At 27.4% G+C, this 21,939-nt stretch overlaps 1 long non-coding RNA gene across 2 annotated transcripts in view; it reads left to right on the plus strand.

Moving 5' to 3' along the window:
• The window catches only part of LOC126902550 (uncharacterized), a 63,815-nt gene that overhangs the window by 40,317 nt on the left and 1,559 nt on the right, over window positions 1–21,939 (plus strand). The gene's annotated exons all lie outside the window — the stretch shown is intronic.

The following is a 21,939-nucleotide window of genomic DNA, read 5'->3' on the forward strand; positions in this document are numbered from 1 at the left end:
AATTGAAAATAATATCATTATTTATAACAATCTAATTTATTAGCTTAGTTGCATTTAAACAACTGGTTTTAGAATTTTTATATGATAAAATTAATAGCTACATTAATTATTCTTAATAATAATAAGTATTACTTATTATAGCAATTTGTTAAAATGACTACAGTCATTATATTGGTAATTTTTTATTTTTTACATATTTTATAACAACGCAAATAACACTATTATATGATGTTTAAATGCAACCATTTAACATTTTAGTTTGTTTTTAAATCATTATAAAATGTTTTTAAATTCAGCAACATCGACAAGAATAAAAATAGTATTAACATTGTTTCGACTGTATACTCAGGAAAAACAGTAATTTACTAATTAAAATTGATTTAATTTTTAAAGTATATCATAATATAACTACTAAATAACACAATAAAATTTAACATAATGCCAATGTGAATATAAATAGAAAAGAAATAATGACCATACAAAATCATGTATTGCAAATATTAGCAACACAAAACATATGCAATACGAACAAAATTAAATTTTCATATTAAATTTTAAGATGATATCCAATAATGTATATTTATAATTCATATCATAAATTATATTTATATGTCATAAAACTGAATTATATTAAGTATAATTTCAGTTTATCATTAATAAATTTAATTGGAGATGAAATTTAACTGGAGACAGTAAATCTCAAATAAAAATTACTTTTGCCATCGTTTTATATAATCATATAGTAATAATTTAAAAATATCTATGTTTAAGAATATTTTATGTTACTTTTAAACAAACAAAATTTTATGAAGAAGTTATTTAATTAGAATAGTCTTAAACCATAAATATTTTAGCTTCGATGCGAAGCTGAGAAGGTATTGGTTTTACTATTATGTATTTTTTTTTTTTTTTTTGTGTCTGTACCACTTTTTCTCAGCTCTCACCGAACGGATATCTTTCAACGATAAGTCAAAAGATCACAAATCGTATCTAGTCGAAGACATTACCCACAAAAATTGAAAAAATTTCCCTCGTTCCCCGTAAATGAGGGAAACCTCCAAAAAAATTACAATTTTAAAATCGCTTAATTTCGAAATTTTTTCCATTTTTTTTAAATTAAAACTGCCATAACTTTTTCAAAAATGAACAAATCAATATAATTTTTTTTTATAGATGCTTGATGTCTTTACCTATCATTTNATTCCCCGTAAATGAGGGAAACCTCCAAAAAAATTACAATTTTAAAATCGCTTAATTTCGAAATATTTCCATTTTTTTAAATTAAAACTGCCATAACTTTTTCAAAAATGAACAAATCAATATAATTTTTTTTTATAGATGCTTAATGTCTTTACCTATCATTTGGTATATTTTTTTTATAAATTTGACTCTCTACCTGCCCACAGGAGGCATTTAAAATGACAACTTTATTACAAAAAATTTACTTTTTCAAGTTAACTTCTGAAAGTGTTCCAGAAATTCTGACACTTTTATATATATCTTAAATTAAAGCTAATACTTTATTATGGAAAAAAAAATTTCGGACTTAATTTTGTCTTTACTTGATCCAACTATGCTACGTCACCACTGTGCTGGGTTTTTTTTACCATTATTATTATTATTTTTTTTTTTTGTTTTAGATTAATACTGAAATTTTATTGATTGTAACATTCATTTATAGTCATTGTTTTCTGGATATACCATTATGAGAGTATAATCGTTGAAATTAATTACAGTATATTTAATATGTTCATCAAGTTTTACCTTGATGGTTATATTTTTTAAATAATGATGAACACTTGAGGGTGTTCAAAATATTTTGTTAAAATAATTTAAAAATAAATTACAATGTTTTGATCGAATATTGACTTATATTAGTTTCATCTAATATAGTAGTAATCAATCAAAATATCGATTAATAACACTACACCGCGTAGACCTACGGTATACTAAAGAAATACCTCTCAGAGTTATTACACTTTTTGAATATTAACCTCGGGTTTCATTTTAATAAATTACATATTCTTTTTTATTATAATGTACCCAATATTTTTTTGTTCATTATTAACTTATTGCTACTATATCACATTTATTAATAAATTTTCATGTTTTTTTTTCATGCAATTTATACAAATTAAAAACAAGTGCTACACTTAATTTTATAAAAGTTATTCAATTTCAAATATTTGGAAATCATAAAATATTTTATTTTGTATAATTTATGTTAATACATTATGATTCAAATTGATATTTTATTATATTTCTCGATAAAATTTTGCAATAAATATAGTTTGAAATGTTTAAAAGATAAACTGACTTAGATGGGTAAACCTAATAATTACAATACAGACAAGACTGACTAAAAAAAAGTTTTAACAACAAAGGAACATGTAAAGTCAACAACCGTTTTTATGTACAATGCCTAATTTTGATAGCACTTGATATTTTCTGATACATATAGTGACTGTATTGTATAGAATAATATAATTGTAATAGTGGGTTTGTGAGTAAAGTTTTTCGGGTCCGCTCTCTAGCATACAATAATATTGTTGTAAAAAATAATAATAACGATAACCTAATGTAAATGTATATATTTGTACTGTCCGTCCAGTTCACGTTGTTCGTGTTGACCGGCTTGAGTAGATTCACAAAAGTACTAATAGTCGTTAGGTATTTAACCAACGTGCATTAATGTTCGAGACGTTTGTCGGACGTGCAACAAGTACTGACAAAACGGTTGTTTCCCCTGCGAATCGGAGAAGCCTAACAGGAAACTGTCAGTCAAGAGGTGTGTCCAAGTAAAGACCCTATGGATTTGAAGGTTCAACCCCAGCTGCACTTCTTTATTAATGTACATGTATGTGGACCTTATGACGACGCCACCTTCCGTTGTGACATACTCTTGTGTTCATATAATCGACTAAAACACAACACGCGTTGACATTCGAAATTCTCCAACACATATTGTATTATCGGGATCGATTTTATGTTATTATTATTATTTTTATTGTGATTGTTATGTTTATTTTAAACGCTTTTAACCATAACAAATTATGCACAGTACTCGGACTCCTTGTTCGATGACGTGCAACCAAATTAATAAAAAAATATTCCAAAATTAATATGGACATATTTAAAGTGAAATGACTCAAAAATCGAGTAAAAGTAAATATTCACTATCAGATCAAAACAATCAACTGTATCCTTTTACTATTTTAATGTTTTGATATTTAAAAAAAACTTAAAAAGTTATTTTTCTGTAGTTTCTTATAAATTCTTTACCAAACAAAATATTATTGCGTTATCTGTTTGTTTTATATTTTATTATTCATTGTGTTGCATGAAAGATTCAGTAGATAACACAAATACTGTTCATGGAATAATATATGAAAATTTCTAAGCAGCGTTGTTTATGGTTAGGAAAAACACATATTCAAAGAGTTCAATTGTTCACATTTGTAATGCACGTAACTGAACAATATGAACATCAAGTTTTATTCTCAAAACGTCTGTTTTTATAGCGTATAGATAAAAAACACTGATGCTCTCTAAAACCATCGAATGTGTTCTTGACCTCAGTGGCCGTATCACCAGAGTTCTGTTATCTGAACATTACATCTGCATGAACCGTAATCCATAATACTGTTTTTTATGCACGGCGTTATGTATGGTTGTCACTTGTAGAGTATTTCTAATGACACAGAACAATAACTGTGATCAAAAAACAACGCAACTCCGGAAATGTAATGGAGTTATAATACAAAAATAATAAGTGCAGTTTAACGATACCCATGCACAAAAAACCAATGTAAGTGCCCTGTGGTACGTGCTGACAGATCATCAGGTGGACAACTGAAGAGAATTTGTCTGTCGTCGCTGAAAAAACGGTCCTCGTGACTTTCGAACACCCGCTGAGTATCGAATGCCACTGTTCGGTGTTCCGATTATTGTGTTTTTATATTGTTATCTCGGGCTCGGTGTAATTTACCTTCGATAATTTTTCAATTGCGCGATGCAACACATATTACACACGAGCCAAGCGCTACGGTCACTGTGTGTTGTTACACTATTCGAATTTTTTTATTATTTTTTTTATTTTTTCACGTTGCTATTGTAGTGTCCAAACACGCCATATCGGCACGTGCACACCGCTGTCGCTATTGAATGGTAAAAGAAATTATGTTCTATGTATCGAAACAGAAAAGAAAAATACGAACCATCAAACTCCATCGTCGCTTTTCTCCGTTACATCAATCTATCCTCCTCCTGTCCGTTTTTTACCACCATATACTGCTTGGCCCGTATCAAAAGACATTTTCCAAACGAAACGCATGCCAGCGCGTACCAAATGTCCTTTTTATTTTAATAACTTATATCAAATCAAAGTCTTACTCATGTGCATTCATTTCTACCGTTTCGATTTGAGTTATTATACTGTCGGCCCAATTTTTCTCATGATCCGTGACGATGTATTTAGACAAAGATGTTTTTTAACTGTTAAATTAAGTATGTTATCAATGAATTAATGTTAGAGTGTTATATAAAAATTCAGTTTAATTTTAAAAAGAACAGAAATGTTCTTAAATATATAATGAATGTTTATTTTATATGTCTTCTACAATATCAGTTTATTATTTTTTTGTAATTTGATAAAATACTAATAAATAAATCAATTAGTAAAGACATTTATATACGTTTAAACGTTGTTCTTATCAATGTTGTCCTCGTACATCACTTGACTAAATATATTTATTGCAAATAAATTTAATTTTTTTTTAAGTTAAATTTATAATTAAAAATAAAATTGTGCTAAATAAACACAAACGTTTTAATTGATTGTTACATAAAATGAAATATATTTTAAAATCTATGTATTATTAAGTCTTTTAAACAATTGATCCAGTTGTGGATAACATTCATGTAAAATTATGATTTAAAGAGAATATTTTTAAGTAATTTCTTAAAATTAAATAATTCAAGTATTTAAATTTTTTTCAAAATAATCCGTTTAAAGTACTGTTAATACAAAAATAATTAATTGGTCGATAACAATTTAAGGATGAGTAATTATTGAGTTACAATCATTTAAATACATAGAGTGTGTATGTAACGCATGTAGGTATAAATTTGAACAAAATTCTAATTAAAAAAAAAATTATATTTATTAATAGTAATCAATAATACAAAATATAATTTTCACCTAGTCTCTAAATGCAAAAATAGTTAAAAATTGAATTTCAGAATATTGATTATTGGATCACAAGTCATAAGAATTATCGGTTAATTGTGTTCCATTCTCCATATAATTGTAGAGTCAAATACACTCGCACAAATTATACAAAACCTGTTGCTCTATCTAAAACTCCCACAAACACAAAATTTGTATGACGAAATTTAGCTTTTCGTTTTCATTCCTCACACGAGAGGAGGAATTGTGTTGATTCAATCTAATTGGCGGGTTTGCAATATCATATAAACATGCGTCCAAAATCTTTGTAAAACGTTTTTTTCTGCTACCAAACTAATAAGTAACATGAAGAATGTAAAGTGTAACCGAGCATACACGTATTCAGGATCAATTTACCGGAGGGAGGGGTATTTAAAATATATTTAATACATGTATAAATACTACATAATTATATTATTAATGTATATCATACAGTACAAAATATATATATTTATACAAACATTGTAGTGGTATAATTCATATAAAAAAATCTTCCAATATTTGTATATAACATAGTTTGCTATGATTTAAAATTCAAGTCAGATGAAATAATTTTAACTACATACTATTGAATGTATTTACTACAACTGTACATTCAATTGTCATTATAACATTTATAAGATGAATGTAATCACCCACTACTTAACTTACTTTTAAAATTAACAGTCGAATGACTTACAAATTAGAACGGTTAAAAATATCATCCAGCAATTAGTTTTCATATTGGTACCATATTTTTAAGACTAGCATGCATTAATTTGATTGACATTAAGACAGAATCGATTTTTTTCTCATGGGTTCATCAAAAGATGTTTTAATGGATCGATGATTTAATTTTTACTAAACGTTTAACATGATCTGTGTATGAATACATTATAGTATGTGTTGAACCCCTTCATAATAGTTTTTGTAAATTCTTCATTAATTATTACCAGAATTGCTCAAATATTTTAATTCAGATATATTACTTATAATAAATGTAAAAAGTTTTATTTATATTTATATTTGCTTTTACAAACAGATCTTCAATGACATTAGTCATTGATAATCTCTTTGATTAAATTTTTTAAAGATCATATAGATAATTCTTAAAAAACAAATAAAGTATTAATTGCACTACCTAAATTACATGAAAAAAATATTTAATTTGTTTAAATTGGTTCTAAAAATGGACAAAATGATATTTTTTATTAAATGTAAATTGTGTCATGCAAACGTACCATGCTTACTATTAATTACTATTAAATCTCTTAAGAATTAAAAGTATAATATTATTTTATTCAATTAGAAATTTTTCAAATACTCTGTTAGAAATAATATATTTTTTTTCTAATTAAATTAATTAACTTTTATTAAAGTTCAAAAGATTTAAATTTCCGTAAATAGTATTAATGACAAATTCAAGTTACTTATGGGCTATAAAAATTGTCTCCAAATAAAATATGTAACATGGATGTATGTTTTTAATTATTAACTAATTTTAAATCGCCTAATCCGAGTGTAGTTTTCCGTAAACTAATATATTTTATAAGACAACCAATTAAACGCCTAACGTATGACTTGTTATAGGAGTATTAAGAAAATTGCGTTGGCGCAACCGCTGTCCTCTTATAGTTAATTCACCAAAAACATAAGACTGCAAAGACTGTCTCGGCCTACACCAAATAAAAGCCATTCAAATAAGGTATAGCTTAGCCGACAATTATTAGTATTAAACCTGTTGTCCAACACGTTGAAAAACGAATATGTAGATGCTCTTGCTAGATGGAATTAAACGCGTGATCGTATCTATGTTATGAGACGTTTTTAATGTAATAAATGTAATCTTGTGTTGGTTTTTATACACATCGTTTTTATTTAAATAGCTCGTTTCCGTTTTTTTACCGGTTGTTGAGGAATAAAAAATTACAATTATAGCACGATTCAACTCAACGGTTCGAAATAAATGTTCAATTTTTGTGATATAAATCTCAACCAAGAGTATTTAGCCTAAAAAATATAAATCATGATATTTTAAAAATTACAATCGGTTATTATTGATTATAATATTGTTGTGCATTACTTTTTTTTGAGGAAATGCAGGAAAATAGATTTTTCGGAAAACAATTTCGACCCGAGTTATAATAACGATTACTATTTTTTTTTTTTTTATATCTATAATGCATTTTTTGATTAAACCACCTTTAGAGTTGTAATAATCCCCATTGATTTTCATTTTCATTTACATATTCTGATTGAAATAAATAATAAAAATAAAATTAAAGGACTTGTATACATTCTTGTAACGTGATAAATTTACCAATAAGTTATGACGATTTATTATACAGGTATTAAGACCTGTTGTTTTAAGTCCAAGGGGAGTCAGAAGTTAATATGTACGAACACATTAATATGTAATGACCATTCTTACATGTAGTTAGACGTTTCTCACAAAATATAAAATATTCAAATAGGTAAAATATGAGTATAACACGACTGAGACGACTTCACGCTGCAATATTTTATTTTCTTAAAAAAATTTATTTGAATAATGACACACGTGATGGTTTTTAGTAACAAACCAAATTAAATAATTTAAATGGTAGTGACATATATAGAGTTAAATAGTTAACAAAAAATTGTATTTTTTTTAAAACAATATTTTTTTATTTCCACTACGATAATTATACTTGTTTTAATTTTAATTCCATAGGGAAAATTAAAAACCTATCATTAAATAATCTGAAATTCAGCAACTAGCACAAGTTTGATCCCATTATATTTTTTTAATTTATTATCTAATATTTGGTCAAGTATAAAATATATATTAATTTTTTTATGCATAAATCTCCATTAAATCACTAAAAAATAACATTTATAGGTGTTATATAAAATTAGTGATAAAATGAAATCTAATTCTACACATTATTTTTTATTCAAAATAATGATCGTGGCGCCATAAATATTATTATTACCAGTGCAGCAGTAAAATTAAATAGATTAATTAAGTACATTTTTCATAATAATTGCATTAGTGAGTTAAATAGTTAAATGGTTATACTAGTTGTCATGAAATTAGTTGTTCTTATAAAAGTATAAAAATTTCAATAAATTTAATACTGAATCAAATTCTACACGTGGACTATGTTTTAGCATTTAAAACCGTTCAGATAATTACTAATTAATAAAATAAAGAAATCATATAATAATAATAAATAACCAAAAAATTGACTTTAAATTATAGTTTTACGAATTTTGATTTGAGTAAAATTGTAGACTAATAAATTAATGTCTTTAAGAATTGAATGGTGCATAATTTTGTTTTACAGAAACTACAATATTAAGAAAACTTTGAAATTTAAACCTAACTTTTCTATTTGTAGAAAAAATATAATTGTTATAAATATTATATAATAACTTATTTAAACTATTAACTAAATAAAATTATATTTGTTTGTAAAGGTTTTAATTTCAAATTTATTGAAATTTAATTTAGTCAACAAAAAAATTTAACTTTATTTAAAAAATAAAATATTATAGCAATCATCCATCATAACTTGGAAAAGTGGTTTAACTGATTTGAAAAAAGTTAAAATTTATTGATCAAAGTTCAAAGACATAGCTATTATTTAAACTAGTAGACGATAAAAAATATTCAATACTGATCTATTTAACAATTCCGGTTATATCGGTTCAGTGATATTTTAGGCCATTGATTTCAATGACTAGCTAATACTCTTAATTATAAAGAAGGGTATTAAATATGCAAATAATCATTAGTTGTCATGTTTGGTTGCTCTAAATTTAGAATAATAACTGTATTAATTACGCAGATGTTTGAAAAAATTCTAAATAACTGTCTATAAATTTTCTTTTATAACCTTATATATGTACATATTGAGTGTACATTTTACACATATGACATCTTATTGCTCTTAATTGAATATAATCATAGTTTAAAATTCAACATTCATATTGTTGTGAATTTTAATTTTGGCTTTTGGTTATAATTAATTAAAACATTCAACTGCTCACATACCATTTTTAATGATAACAATTTTTAATAATTGGAAAATATTCAATTACTTAAAAATTTGGATTTCACAATTGTGTTTTAAACGTTGACAATTGACTGTAATTTCAACATAACAATGTTAATAAGTTTTAATAATAATTACCGTTAGTGACAAAACATATATTTATTCTAAAACGGAAAGTTGTAGTTTTGCTCATGTGTTATCTTTATTAAACCGAGAATACGTTAAACTAATCAGTGTTTTCAATAATCACTGGTTATGAATTGTTTTAAAAAAAATATTGAGCAAGTAGAGAAAACTAATTAGGTGTACCATTTGTAAAATATTCGATCGGTATTGAGAACTATTAACACTATAAAATAATGTCAATATATAAAAAGTGCCAATATTTGTATATATACAGATTAAAGATTTGAATGAGCCGATGTTTGTATGTGTCTTGTTTAATTTTATAACAGTAAACCTAAAAAGAGGGCTATAATCGTATAACATTACATATTTGAAATGATTGGCGATGGTCTTTGGTTGTTTAGTTACCAAGCCAAATGATGCACACACCACAGTTAATCACTTCCACAGTTAACGAGATTAGATTTCGTAATAACTGTTTAAAANGCTTATTGATCACTTCCACAGTTAACGAGATTAGATTTCGTAATAACTGTTTAAAAAAGAATGTAATAATATGCATGCCAAGTGCGCCCAGNACAGTTAATCACTTCCACAGTTAACGAGATTAGATTTCGTAATAACTGTTTAAAAAAGAATGTAATAATATGCATGCCAAGTGCGCCCAGTAATTGTACGCGAGGAACCAGTTGCGCGTGCAATTTACTAACTCTAATTGAACAAACCAACCATTTGTATCATTTGTCCTAAATAAGCAGCACCTTTGATTCGGTTGCATCACCTTTCGCAGTATTTATTTTCGATTAGACCGACTTAGTGTAATAAAATTCATACTATTTGTATTTTTTTACGCAAATTAATAGCTGAACCGTAAAAACGGTTATGTTTTAACAGAAAAATTATCTTGAGCAGTAATCAGTATGTACACTTATTTTTTCTTTTAACGCAGGTAACTTTTTACATTGAACAGCAAAATACAAAGATGACAAGATTACAATTACAATACTCACAACATAGTAATTATATCCGAACACCGAAAACATTAACTTTATTTCGCAGGTGCTTTCTACGCCTAATGTAAAAAATTCAATTTATTTTTATGCTTTCACATAAGTGCCATTGAAACTGAACTATTAAAATGACGTTCCAATTCTAGACTTAAAATTAACGTAGAAAAAAAGACGGAAAATCTTATTAACTTTCTTTGAATTCAAAAGTATGAGTACTGGGTTAGATTAGATTTGCTGTAACTATTAACAAATTATTCTATTGTGTTCACATACAATTAATTGTGAATGCCAATTTCCTACAGTAAACATAATATAAAGTTTGGTGTATATATATACATATTAAATATATATAGATATTAATTTAAATTGTCCGGCTACTGTTGGAAAACGATGTAGCTAATTCGATAATAATTACAGTGTTAACAATGAAGTACGTGTTCGAATAACAATGGTTTGTTAACTCAAAAAAATTAAGCGTTATGCGCTTGACTATCACGTTGTCGTCAAATGGTGATTTTGGTAAAGCCATTTCACTTAAAAATTTACGGTGTGATAAAAGCGTTATAAAAAAATGTCGTTTCTTCATTCTTAAAAAAAAATATAGTTACATTGTGTTACAACAGATACCGATCATAATCGAGTATCAAAGCAACAGAATTTAAACAACTTAAAGGAAATTTCGATAATATTTCCCAATGAAAACTTATGACATTATTTTACACTCTTGCAAATAAGAACATAAATTAAATATTATTTACCTTTTTTAACCTAAATGATTTAGGTACGTATCTATAGAAATAGTTTATATTTTCATTAACAATTTCATGTTTTACTAGAATCCTAGTTTAAAATTTATAGAACTATTCTAAAATTTGATTACATTTTATATGACATAAGTTATCATAAATAATAATTTTAGTAAGTTAGTGAAGCGAAGAAATTTCGAGAACTGAGATAATCATTTGTCAATTCTTCACACAACGTAGGCATGACTTAGGTAAGTTATTAAATGTGTAAAGAAGTCGCTGGAGCCATTAATAATGGTATAATTTTCATCCTAATCGTAGATTCTCTATTATACGACATACAGCAGCGTTTATATTCATATATTATTATTGTTATTATTATTATACATAATAATCGTATAATAAAACAACGTCCGTCTACCGGTACATAATTTTTAACTACTTAATGCCTAACGACTGCATAATTTTCAATGGTTTTTTTTTTAGGACGTCGCCTAATTTTCGACCCCAAGAGTAATCCATTAACGTAAAAAAGGAAAAAACAGAATGTACTTAAACGTCTCCCATTACCCATACGGGGTGAAGTCAATAATGATTACTTTACCCGCCGGGTCTACAGCAGCAACAGCAGGCGCATACGGTGTACTACACTGTATATATAAAAATTATATACTGAGGGATGTCCCGAATGTTTATCATAATTATATTATAACAACGAAGAAAATTAGTCATAATCATTTTGTATTACCGTCAAAACTCTAAAACCCATCTCTTTTTAATACCCCGGTAACCTCATTTTCCACCATAATAATTACTAATGGTGTGTACCTCTGAAACGATTATACTAAGAAATGGGTTTTCAATATAAAGAAATCGATTTCAATAAAAATTTTTGGTGTACGTTATTATTGCCTGGAATTCATTTATTAAATCGAGTAAAAAAAAACTAGGTGAATAGTGTGAATGAATCAATAACGCTTACTGGTAAGATAGACTGATGTAATAAAATTAATATACCACGAGGATAAATTGAGCGGAACAGTTTTCTATTAAAATATTTTACCTTTCCCTTTTTTCTCAGTGTAACAGCAGGCAATATCAATTCACTTTTCTGAAAACCTTGTTTTTTTTTTTTTTTTACTCTACTGTTTTTTGTTTTTAATAAAATTTAACAAAAATAACTCTTACATCATGTCCTACATTGAAATTAATTGTTTGATTAGTCGATTTAAATAATCTTTTTTCGATGTGGGAGTCCGACGAATATTTTCCCATCTATTAGTAACCGATAAAACTTGATTTCATTTTGTAGAACTGTTATATTATGATTAGATTATAAGCGTTGACTTAATTGGTTCCACTTTTAAAATTAACTACAAAATAAGCGATGTAAATCGATTGATAATTATAGTGACGTACTGATGGACCATTTAATGATGCACAAGACTTATTACGATTATTTATACTCGATGGACATATTTTATTCAAATGCCAGCTTTCTCATACGCTTACTTATCATAAGCTGAGTTGCGTACAACGTGTGAAATACCTCCGGTGGTGCGAGTTCTTTGAACGTTTTTCCGCATTGTGTACAGATAGGAATCGAACGCATTATTTGCATTTAAAACAAATTGCAACAACCACACGCAATTGGTTATGTCATGTGACTCACAACTCTTTCGAGCTCGGGAAAAAACCAGACGATCGTTTATGTACTCAATGACCTTTGAGCTATGTAAAAAACTATAATGGATTAAGAATGTAGGGGTTTTTTTTTTTTAAGATAACGCGTATCATCGGATAGAGCGTTTGAGACGTTTGCCATAACTCTTCGAGTGCAATATGCCAACGTCGGGTCCGATCGTGTATTCGAGCTGTTAATGTCGTAATTTATATGCGAATAATTGCGAACCACCTGGAAACGTGTCTCTTTAATGGACACATTTATAAATGTGGATTCGACCATGAAATTTACTAGAGATAATACATATATTTTGAATACAGCTAATCGCATGTGTAATTTAAAGATTCTAATGTTTTCGTATACTTATATATATATATATGATTATAATTTTGGAAATTAATATATTTATATAATATGTATAAATGAATAATTCCATTAATTATATCAAATTTATTTATTTAGTGAAGAATAACTTTCATATTTGATCCGTGAACTTCTAAAAACTATATTGTGAGAATGACGTACAATATAACGTTTAATAAATTTTGATTCACAATTGTTTTGTATTATCTTAAATGTGAACATATTCTGTTAAGTTTATATTAACTTCTTGCCACAACCATAAATTTTATCCGACAGATATTCTGCAACACAACTTGTAGGTCGCATACATTGACGTAAAAACGTGTCGATGAGTACATGTTGCGCCCACGCAAATTATACTTGCACACAATGAAATCTACTAGTCTGTATACAATATGTTTTATACATTATGTTTTTGAAGTGAAAGTGTTATACTTGTTTTTATCGTTATTTTACTGCACCGATAAAGTGAGATAGTGATGATAATCGGTTAACAATAAGCAACAATAACAGTTTGTGGGCCGAAACTGATTTCTCTGTATTGTTTGTAATTTCGCATCAACTAAACTGGAAACAATTTGTGCCCAGGAAACAATTCTCTTAAGCTGTATTTCTCATGACGATCATAATGGAATGTTTGTTGTTCACTCTGGTATTTGTTAGGGTAGTATACTTCTTGTATACTTCATGTACACTCTTCTTAACACGAAAAGAGTAATAGTTTCAAAAATATATATCTCTAATTAATTGATTGGAACATTATTGTTCACATTCCATTCACATTGCGAAAAAGAAGTATGACAAACTATTTCCTCCATTTTACCGTTTTGAATTTAATATTTCATTTATTTTTCAAGAAAATTAAATGAATCGTGTAAATAAATAAAACGGAAAATAATTTTATTCTCATAGTTTTATATATTTGATTGAGAGAGTAAAATAACCTTTGATACAAGTTTTTTAATTAAAAAAAATATCTACATAAACGTATAGATCACATTTAATTTTCAGAATTACCACATAACTACGATAATTGACTGTGTAACATAAATCATCTATTTATATAAAAAGTATTATTACGTTATGCTAATTCGACTTTTTAAACACACATATTATTTGAAATCCTATTACAATGTTTTATGGATATTGACTCTAAAAGTACATGTTACCTGTAATAATATTAATTTGTGCTAGTCAAGACACAATAAATAATATTATTTAAATGTATTTCTCACACTTTAAAAATATAATTTGACACTAACGCACCTGATTCATGCTAAGATTTTTTTTTTTTTTGAAACGTTTAACGAATTAGCTTTCATAGAATCTTTAACACTATAAATTTATATGAAAAACTCGGAAATTTTTTTAATTAAGATAGGTTTAAAAAAAAGTCTTGTTTTAAATAAAATATTAAACATAAATTATATGTCTGGTAATAGCTACTGAATGAGAGCTTAGTACGTTTAATGGGCAACAAGTGGATACACAACCAAGACATTAAATAGCTATATCATTATGTCTCGATTATACTTGAATAAAATCTGGAAATGATTTTTTTAAAAGAATTTATTTTTTGCTGTACAGGTATATACCCGAAAGGTACGCATGTCTATCATAATTTTATGTTATGGCACATGTGTGTTTATTAACATAATTTGACCAATTTGTTAATGCTCATAGCTTTAATATACTATATAATTCTGACGTCAATATAAACCGAAATTTGATTAATATACCTCGAGGATCACCCATTGGCAAAAACCAGTAAGAAAGTACATAAAATGCAGGTGTCTAAAGTTAAACAAAAAAATAGAATAATTATTTACCAAACGTTGCAGCATCCATCAAAACACCGTTGGTGTTATACGCATTTAATTTTGATGTATAAACATTAATCATTACCAGTTTTATATTGTAATACAGTCTGTATATAAGTCGAGACGTAAACCAACTAAAATATAATATTAAAGTATTAATTTCAAACAATAAAAGTGGAAACAACACAGTTTGTTACTATATGGAAGTTTGATTTATATTTAATTCCTAAATCTACTATGTAAATGTTTATATACCATTTGGTTTAATCATTACAATCAGAATCTTGTACACGTTAACTTTTCATGTATTCGAGGTGTATTTATTTCAAAATTTTAGCCGTTTATTTTACGAAATGGAAAAACTTTACTCAAGTCGATGAAATTTAAAATTTCAAAAAATAAAAATTTGGGTGGAGTCAACCACGTATAATTATTATTTTTATTTTAGTTAAAACAGCTTGTGCCAATAAACATTATTTCTTCAATCGTTATCAAAATTATCAAAATGTGACATTATTTTGGCGGTATTATGCAAAACAATTGTTCGCTATCATAGAAAAACGTACTTGTTTGTGGAATGTCGGGTCATAAATGTTAATAATACAACGTGACAGCTGACGTGCAACACGTTATCTTCATCATTGTTACTTCCACATCGATATGCTGAACACGTGAAAATGTGTATCGTTTTCTTGTATTTGAATAAATAATAATAAGTGTACTAACCATCCCATGTTGGTCGTAATGCGAGCACATTGGTCAAAGACTGCATAGTCGTATGGAGATGCATGGCCAAAGGCGTAAATCGATTATTGAAGATTAGCGTGGATGGAATAATCCACAACAAAAGGAGTATATTCTCTTCAGATGGCCGACGGTGAGTGCGTGTCTTTGGTCTAATAGCACGTGTTCTTTACTCTTACTCTGTTGCGTGCTTGTAATAGTACCACAACAGCATTACAATATTGGACTTGAGTTTGGATGCCTCGAGGGTTGAAAAACGTATCGACAATCCTATTAGTGCGAGATCTCTTTTCTCACACGATATCTACCCTTGAAGCCACCACGACTTGACTACCTCACTGCAATGTCGTGCTTTGGGGGTTACCATGTATTATTATAATTTATATAATTAAACTTGTGTTAATGCACGAGGAACATGAAATTACTTATACGTACATTATAATGTACGCACAACAATACGTAAGAAGTGTACGCCATTTGTTTGCACTTACCAATAAAAAATGCTTGCTTCTTTAAATATTCAACAGATGGGTTAAACGAACTTTAAATTAAAAATTATCATAAAAAAAATTTGGAACTACATCACGGGCAGTTACGTTTTTTAGGCTACCGATCAACCTAAGAACTGGAAATGTTATCTTTCTCTATAGTGACAGATTAGTCATTCTCCCAGATAATAAAAAACTCTTATGTTAAATAAATTAACAATAACCCTGAACGTGCAGCATAAAAAAAAAAAAAGTTGCTTTCATACGATAACTTTTATTTAATCTTTGAACGGGTTGCATTATACAATAACGACATGTATTTGTCAGTTTAATTTCTGATAGATTGTTTATTTTTTAATGAACGTAATCTTTGATAAAAGTATTGTCAAATAACGTTAAATATAGTTAAAACATATCTATACTTTATGCATTTGTAAGTCATATCTATATTGTAATTTAAATGTATTCTTGTTTTACACGTTTCATCTTGTTTTAATTATATCTTTTGATTATTACATTTGCATCATTATTAAACATTTTCCCTTTCTGTTATTATGAGTAAAGGAATTTTCCCCTTAAAAACACTGTTGGGTCTCTATACGACACGTCCTTGATAGTAACTTAACGAGTAATTTTTGCTGATAATAGTTGAGTACCCTTACTCTTATTATTCTTTTGGGTTACGGTTGATAGCTGTCAAAATAACCCTTGGTAGTGTTAAGGGAGAAAAAGTTTATTCTTGAATCAGTTAGTACTCAAATATTTTATTTATTTATAAAGCTGTTAGGGATACAACAAAGTTGTATCATCAATCGACAGAGATATGATAGACTTAGGCGTTTCAAATCAGTGTTATGTACGATTTTTTAAAGACAATTTTTTTTTTCATACAATTCCTCTATTATCAATTCCTCAATTATTTATTCCTCTAAAACCCGAACAATGTTTTTTCTAAAAGTGTACTAGTGTAACGTTATTTCAGCACCCGCTATCTTAAATTTTTCACTTTTCGAACATAATCAGTATTATGTACAATTGTATACGTATAGAATTAATTATAGTATATTTATTCTTACCTCAAGAAAATAGTATTTCCTTCTCGGATACAACGTAACGGCATTTGTCAATTTTAGACTTAAGATTTACAAAATTTTAAATAAAGAAGTACATAATAATAAATATATATTTTTTCAAATTTCTAACATGTGGGTGCCAGTAAAACACACCTATAAAAAATACAAACAGGTTTAAAACGAACCCTTTTGTTACGCGTTACTATAATTATTTATTTTACCATCTATTCAAACCTTAATTTATTATTATACATAATGTAGATCAGTATAAGTCCAAGCATATCAAAATATGAGTTTGATTTTTAAGGCAGTACGGCATATGTTACCCGATAGTCCTCTAATTTACATTTTAGAAGCATCAAAGTCGAGTTCTAATTGGTTTTTGTATCAAATCGAATGACGGTTTCGATCGTTTAATCTATTCACCTGCTTTTGAATTATTTAAAATAATTCAAACTCAGAACACATGATGTGTACCATTGAGATGAAGTTTCCGAATGAATAAGTTTAAAATTTTGAAATATGTAATTTGTGTGCTCGAGTACTAATTATTACATGGCTTTTACTATTTTTTCCATTACATTGAACTGTATTATTACATTCCGAGTTTTTTAGAAGTAAAAGGTACAATGAAAGAAATTCAATACAATGTATACCATATCTTTTAAGTTTTTTGAATACGTAGTTCATTTAATTAGGAAATTCAATCTTTATTTTCATAAAAATCAATAATATCTCTGTTATAATTTATTTAAAACACTTAGCACAGTATTTCTGGTGTTCTGAAATCAAACAATAATGACAAGAATATCATTACTCAAAAAATGTAAAGGGATAATGAATATTTATAAAGACACTTTCCGTTTAATATTATATGGTACTCTACAGCCTAAGGCAAAAACTTATACATATAACGAAGTATTTTCTACAATATATTAATTTTACGTCGAACAAATAATTCAAACTTAGTAACCTTGGAACAGTTTTATGATCATTGACATCCATAAGTCAAACAAATTGTAATCATTAATCATAAATTATGAATATGGCGGCTAACGATAACCTGTTAAAGTTTAACAGCTTAAGTCTGTAACGCACGATATGACAAAAACGACAACTATAAAATTATTATCTCCAAAAATATATTACTATTAACATTAGTTTCGCTTTTAATATTTCTCGGGAGTAGTAAAACAATATTTTATTATAATAAGTCTTCAATCTTACGTTTCTTCTTGACAACATTTTTATGTTGCCGCTGTCCGTTTTACACGATCTATCTTATAGAATCAGCAGGTTTATTACCTAAATTGCAAGGTACTTTTTTTTCTAAGAAAGAATAATAAAAATCCATATATTAATTTCATGATTTTTTTAATTATTCAATGTTCTACAATTTTAACTTATACACACTTAGCTCCATTAACGTTCGTTTAAGTATCTAGTAACAAAGATTTTTGTGTAGAATCTCTTTGTAGTGAAGTGTATTTTTTTATTTTATTACTTAAAATATTGGCTGCTATAAAAATTTTACCAATTTTAAAATGATTAAAATACTAGTAAAATTACAATCGACTATTAGATCAATCTTAGAAGAGTTAAACCAAAATTTGTGTGACGGACACATCCATATACCCATTGTAATTTAAGGGTACTCGGGAAATTTTAAATAAGATAAAATAAATCAATAAAACGAGTGAATAAATTATCAGCGTGATCTGTTAAGAAACATCCAACGCATTTGGATAGAACGTCAGACCTTAACACCTTTAACGGCGAATTTGAATATTGTTTCAGATGGCGTGTGTGGGATTCTTGTATTTCGGGTACGGTATATGCCCCATGGCCCCGGGGTCGTCGAAGGTAATTGGTATTTCTCGTCTATTATTCATATGTAAAGAGCATAACATTATAATGTATAAATCTGTAGATAGCACAATGTATATAGACAATCAATTTACTGAGGACAAAGACGGGCGACGAAAAAATAATAATAATAAAAACAAAGAATCGAATGAGGGTTTATGCGATGTGTTGTAGTTATTATTATTTCCGTGGCCATACAGCTCATTCCGTTGCCTAGTGCGTACTATGTTTCTCTGTCGAACGTTGAAGACCGTTGAATGTTTAAACATAAGTATAGGTAAACGAAGAAACCCTAAGTGCATGGCTGGAGGGAGCCGAACGTTTAACGTGTCAGCGGACCGGTTTGCCCAAGTATTTTATTGTCCAGCCGAACACATAAAATCGATTTATTTCTCACTTTGAAAATTTCGTACCGATATGGACGCTCGTATAATTTCACCCGACGTCGGCTGATGTATGAAGAAAATATTATGGGATTTTGGAAACCCGTAAGCCCTCAAGGGCACAGTGATCACGCAATTGCGCGTGTATACAACGCTGGACTTTATTATAAATAAGGTACACACTGTGTAATGCAGTAAATACTATTTATTCGATACATACGGTATTATTTTTGACATCCTCGGGGGCTTCACCGACGAACCTTATTCGACGCGCGTAAAAATATTGCGCCGGTAAAGAAATATGATTAAAAACGACGTTTTTTTGAATCCTAATATATCTACTTAGTTGAGTCTTCCTCTTCAATGCATCCTTTTTAAATATTTTTTATATTTTATTAATAAATTATATTATTTACACGTAGATTGCTTCTATTTTTCTTTCTCGGAATGTTAGTTGAAACGTTATTAATCGATATACATGGAGTACATAAAAACAATGACAAATCAAATACTTGTTCAGTCCAGTGAGACGTGTATTCGATAGGGCTGGACTGCTTTTAGTTCGACAAATTACATTAAAGTCTCCATTTACCTATACAAGAAGCAGTATTGGGAAAATGTAGATTATTATCTAAATAAAAATAATAGTATCTTTATACTAACTAGATGACTTTATAAATAGTTATCATAACGTCATTCGAAATAACAGTTTTTTTATTTGGATAAGAAATATCCTATACGAGTAAAGATGTGTAACTGTACTTAAAATTTTATGATATTTTTGAAAAATTATTTTATCATAGTCGTACACTTTTACATAACAAATAACGTCAAAACTATTAACCATGGAAGGGACAGTGAAAATCTTATGATAATATACTCACAAGTGTATAATTTTAATTAATATTCCTGTAATTTTTCGACCAAGCAATAAGAAAAAATATATCATGAACTTCTTTGTATAATAAACGATTTTGTATAGATATTCATGCTATAATAACTAGATTATTAAATAGAAAATGAATGTTCATTATTTTTTTTTATTTTATCAACTTGTTATTCCCTATAAGAAGTCGGTATACATTTATGAAAACACTGAACAATAAAATTGGCAATACATCAATGCAAATTTAAACGACTATATCTAATTTTAAATAGTTTATTTAGGATTCATCGTAGTAGAGTTGAGGAATTTTTTTTTTTAGATAAGTANTGTTATTCCCTATAAGAAGTCGGTATACATTTATGAAAACACTGAACAATAAAATTGGCAATACATCAATGCGAGTTTAAACGACTATATCTAATTTTAAATAGTTTATTTAGGATTCATCGTAGTAGAGTTGAGGAATTTTTTTTTTTAGATAAGTATTGATTGATATCTGGCAGTATATAATTACCAACCAATATAAACTACCCTCACCGTCACTAAATTCCCACGCTATGTATTAAAATGTTATTAATTCATTGAATACTTATTCTAAAATTGTCATTGACTAATCAAAAAAGCTTTTATTTAAGATGTATATAAAAGTGTCATTATTTCTGGAGCATTTTCAAAATTTATGTTGAAAAAGTTATATTTTTATTCAAAAATTACTATTTTAAATCCTCCCCTGTGAACCGGTTAAGTAACAGATTTTCAAAAAATTAAATCAAATAAAGATAAATGCTTAAGGATTCAATAAAAAAAATTATTTTGATTTGTTCATTTTTCATAAAGTTGTGGCAGTTTGAAATATCAAAATATTAAATATTCACATGTTAAACAGAGATGTTTATATAAAGATTTCTTTTTTTTTGTTCAATTCAATGGTCATTTTCTTATAGAAAAAAGTTATCGGGACAAATTTATTTTTTGAACATAAAAATTTTAATATAAGCAAAGTAAAACATCCATTCAACTTTTGGACAACTCCAAAGACATCAAACGCCTTAAACGTCATAAACCATATGACTTAGTTTATAAATTAGTTTTTAAATTAGGTTAAGGAGTCACCTCACTGGAGGTGTTACTCCACACACGTATATTATTTATTAACTGTTAGAAAACTTTTTCATGTACAATTATTGTAAAATATATTTATAAAGATAATTCTATCGTTTGAATAATAAAGCCATTTGATAGTTAAAAAAAAAAAAAATTCAATATATATTCTAATAGTTTGATACTGAAACCTCATTCGTAGGATAGTTTTATAACCAATGATATAAACATCATTGCTATTGTTCAACAAAACTTAAAAATAAAAACCAATTGAGTGATAAATAATATTATTAGCTGGTTAAGAATGTTGATAGTAAATTAAAATTTCGAAAAACAAAAATTTTAATAAATTATTTTTGATGTGCTTCCGTTGCATAACACTAAAATTTTGAGTAGTATTTCA

The sequence above is a fragment of the Daktulosphaira vitifoliae genome, unplaced genomic scaffold, assembly GCF_025091365.1.
Source record: "Daktulosphaira vitifoliae isolate Bord-2020 unplaced genomic scaffold, ASM2509136v1 Scaffold_3, whole genome shotgun sequence".
Taxonomy (NCBI): Eukaryota; Metazoa; Arthropoda; class Insecta; order Hemiptera; family Phylloxeridae; genus Daktulosphaira; species Daktulosphaira vitifoliae.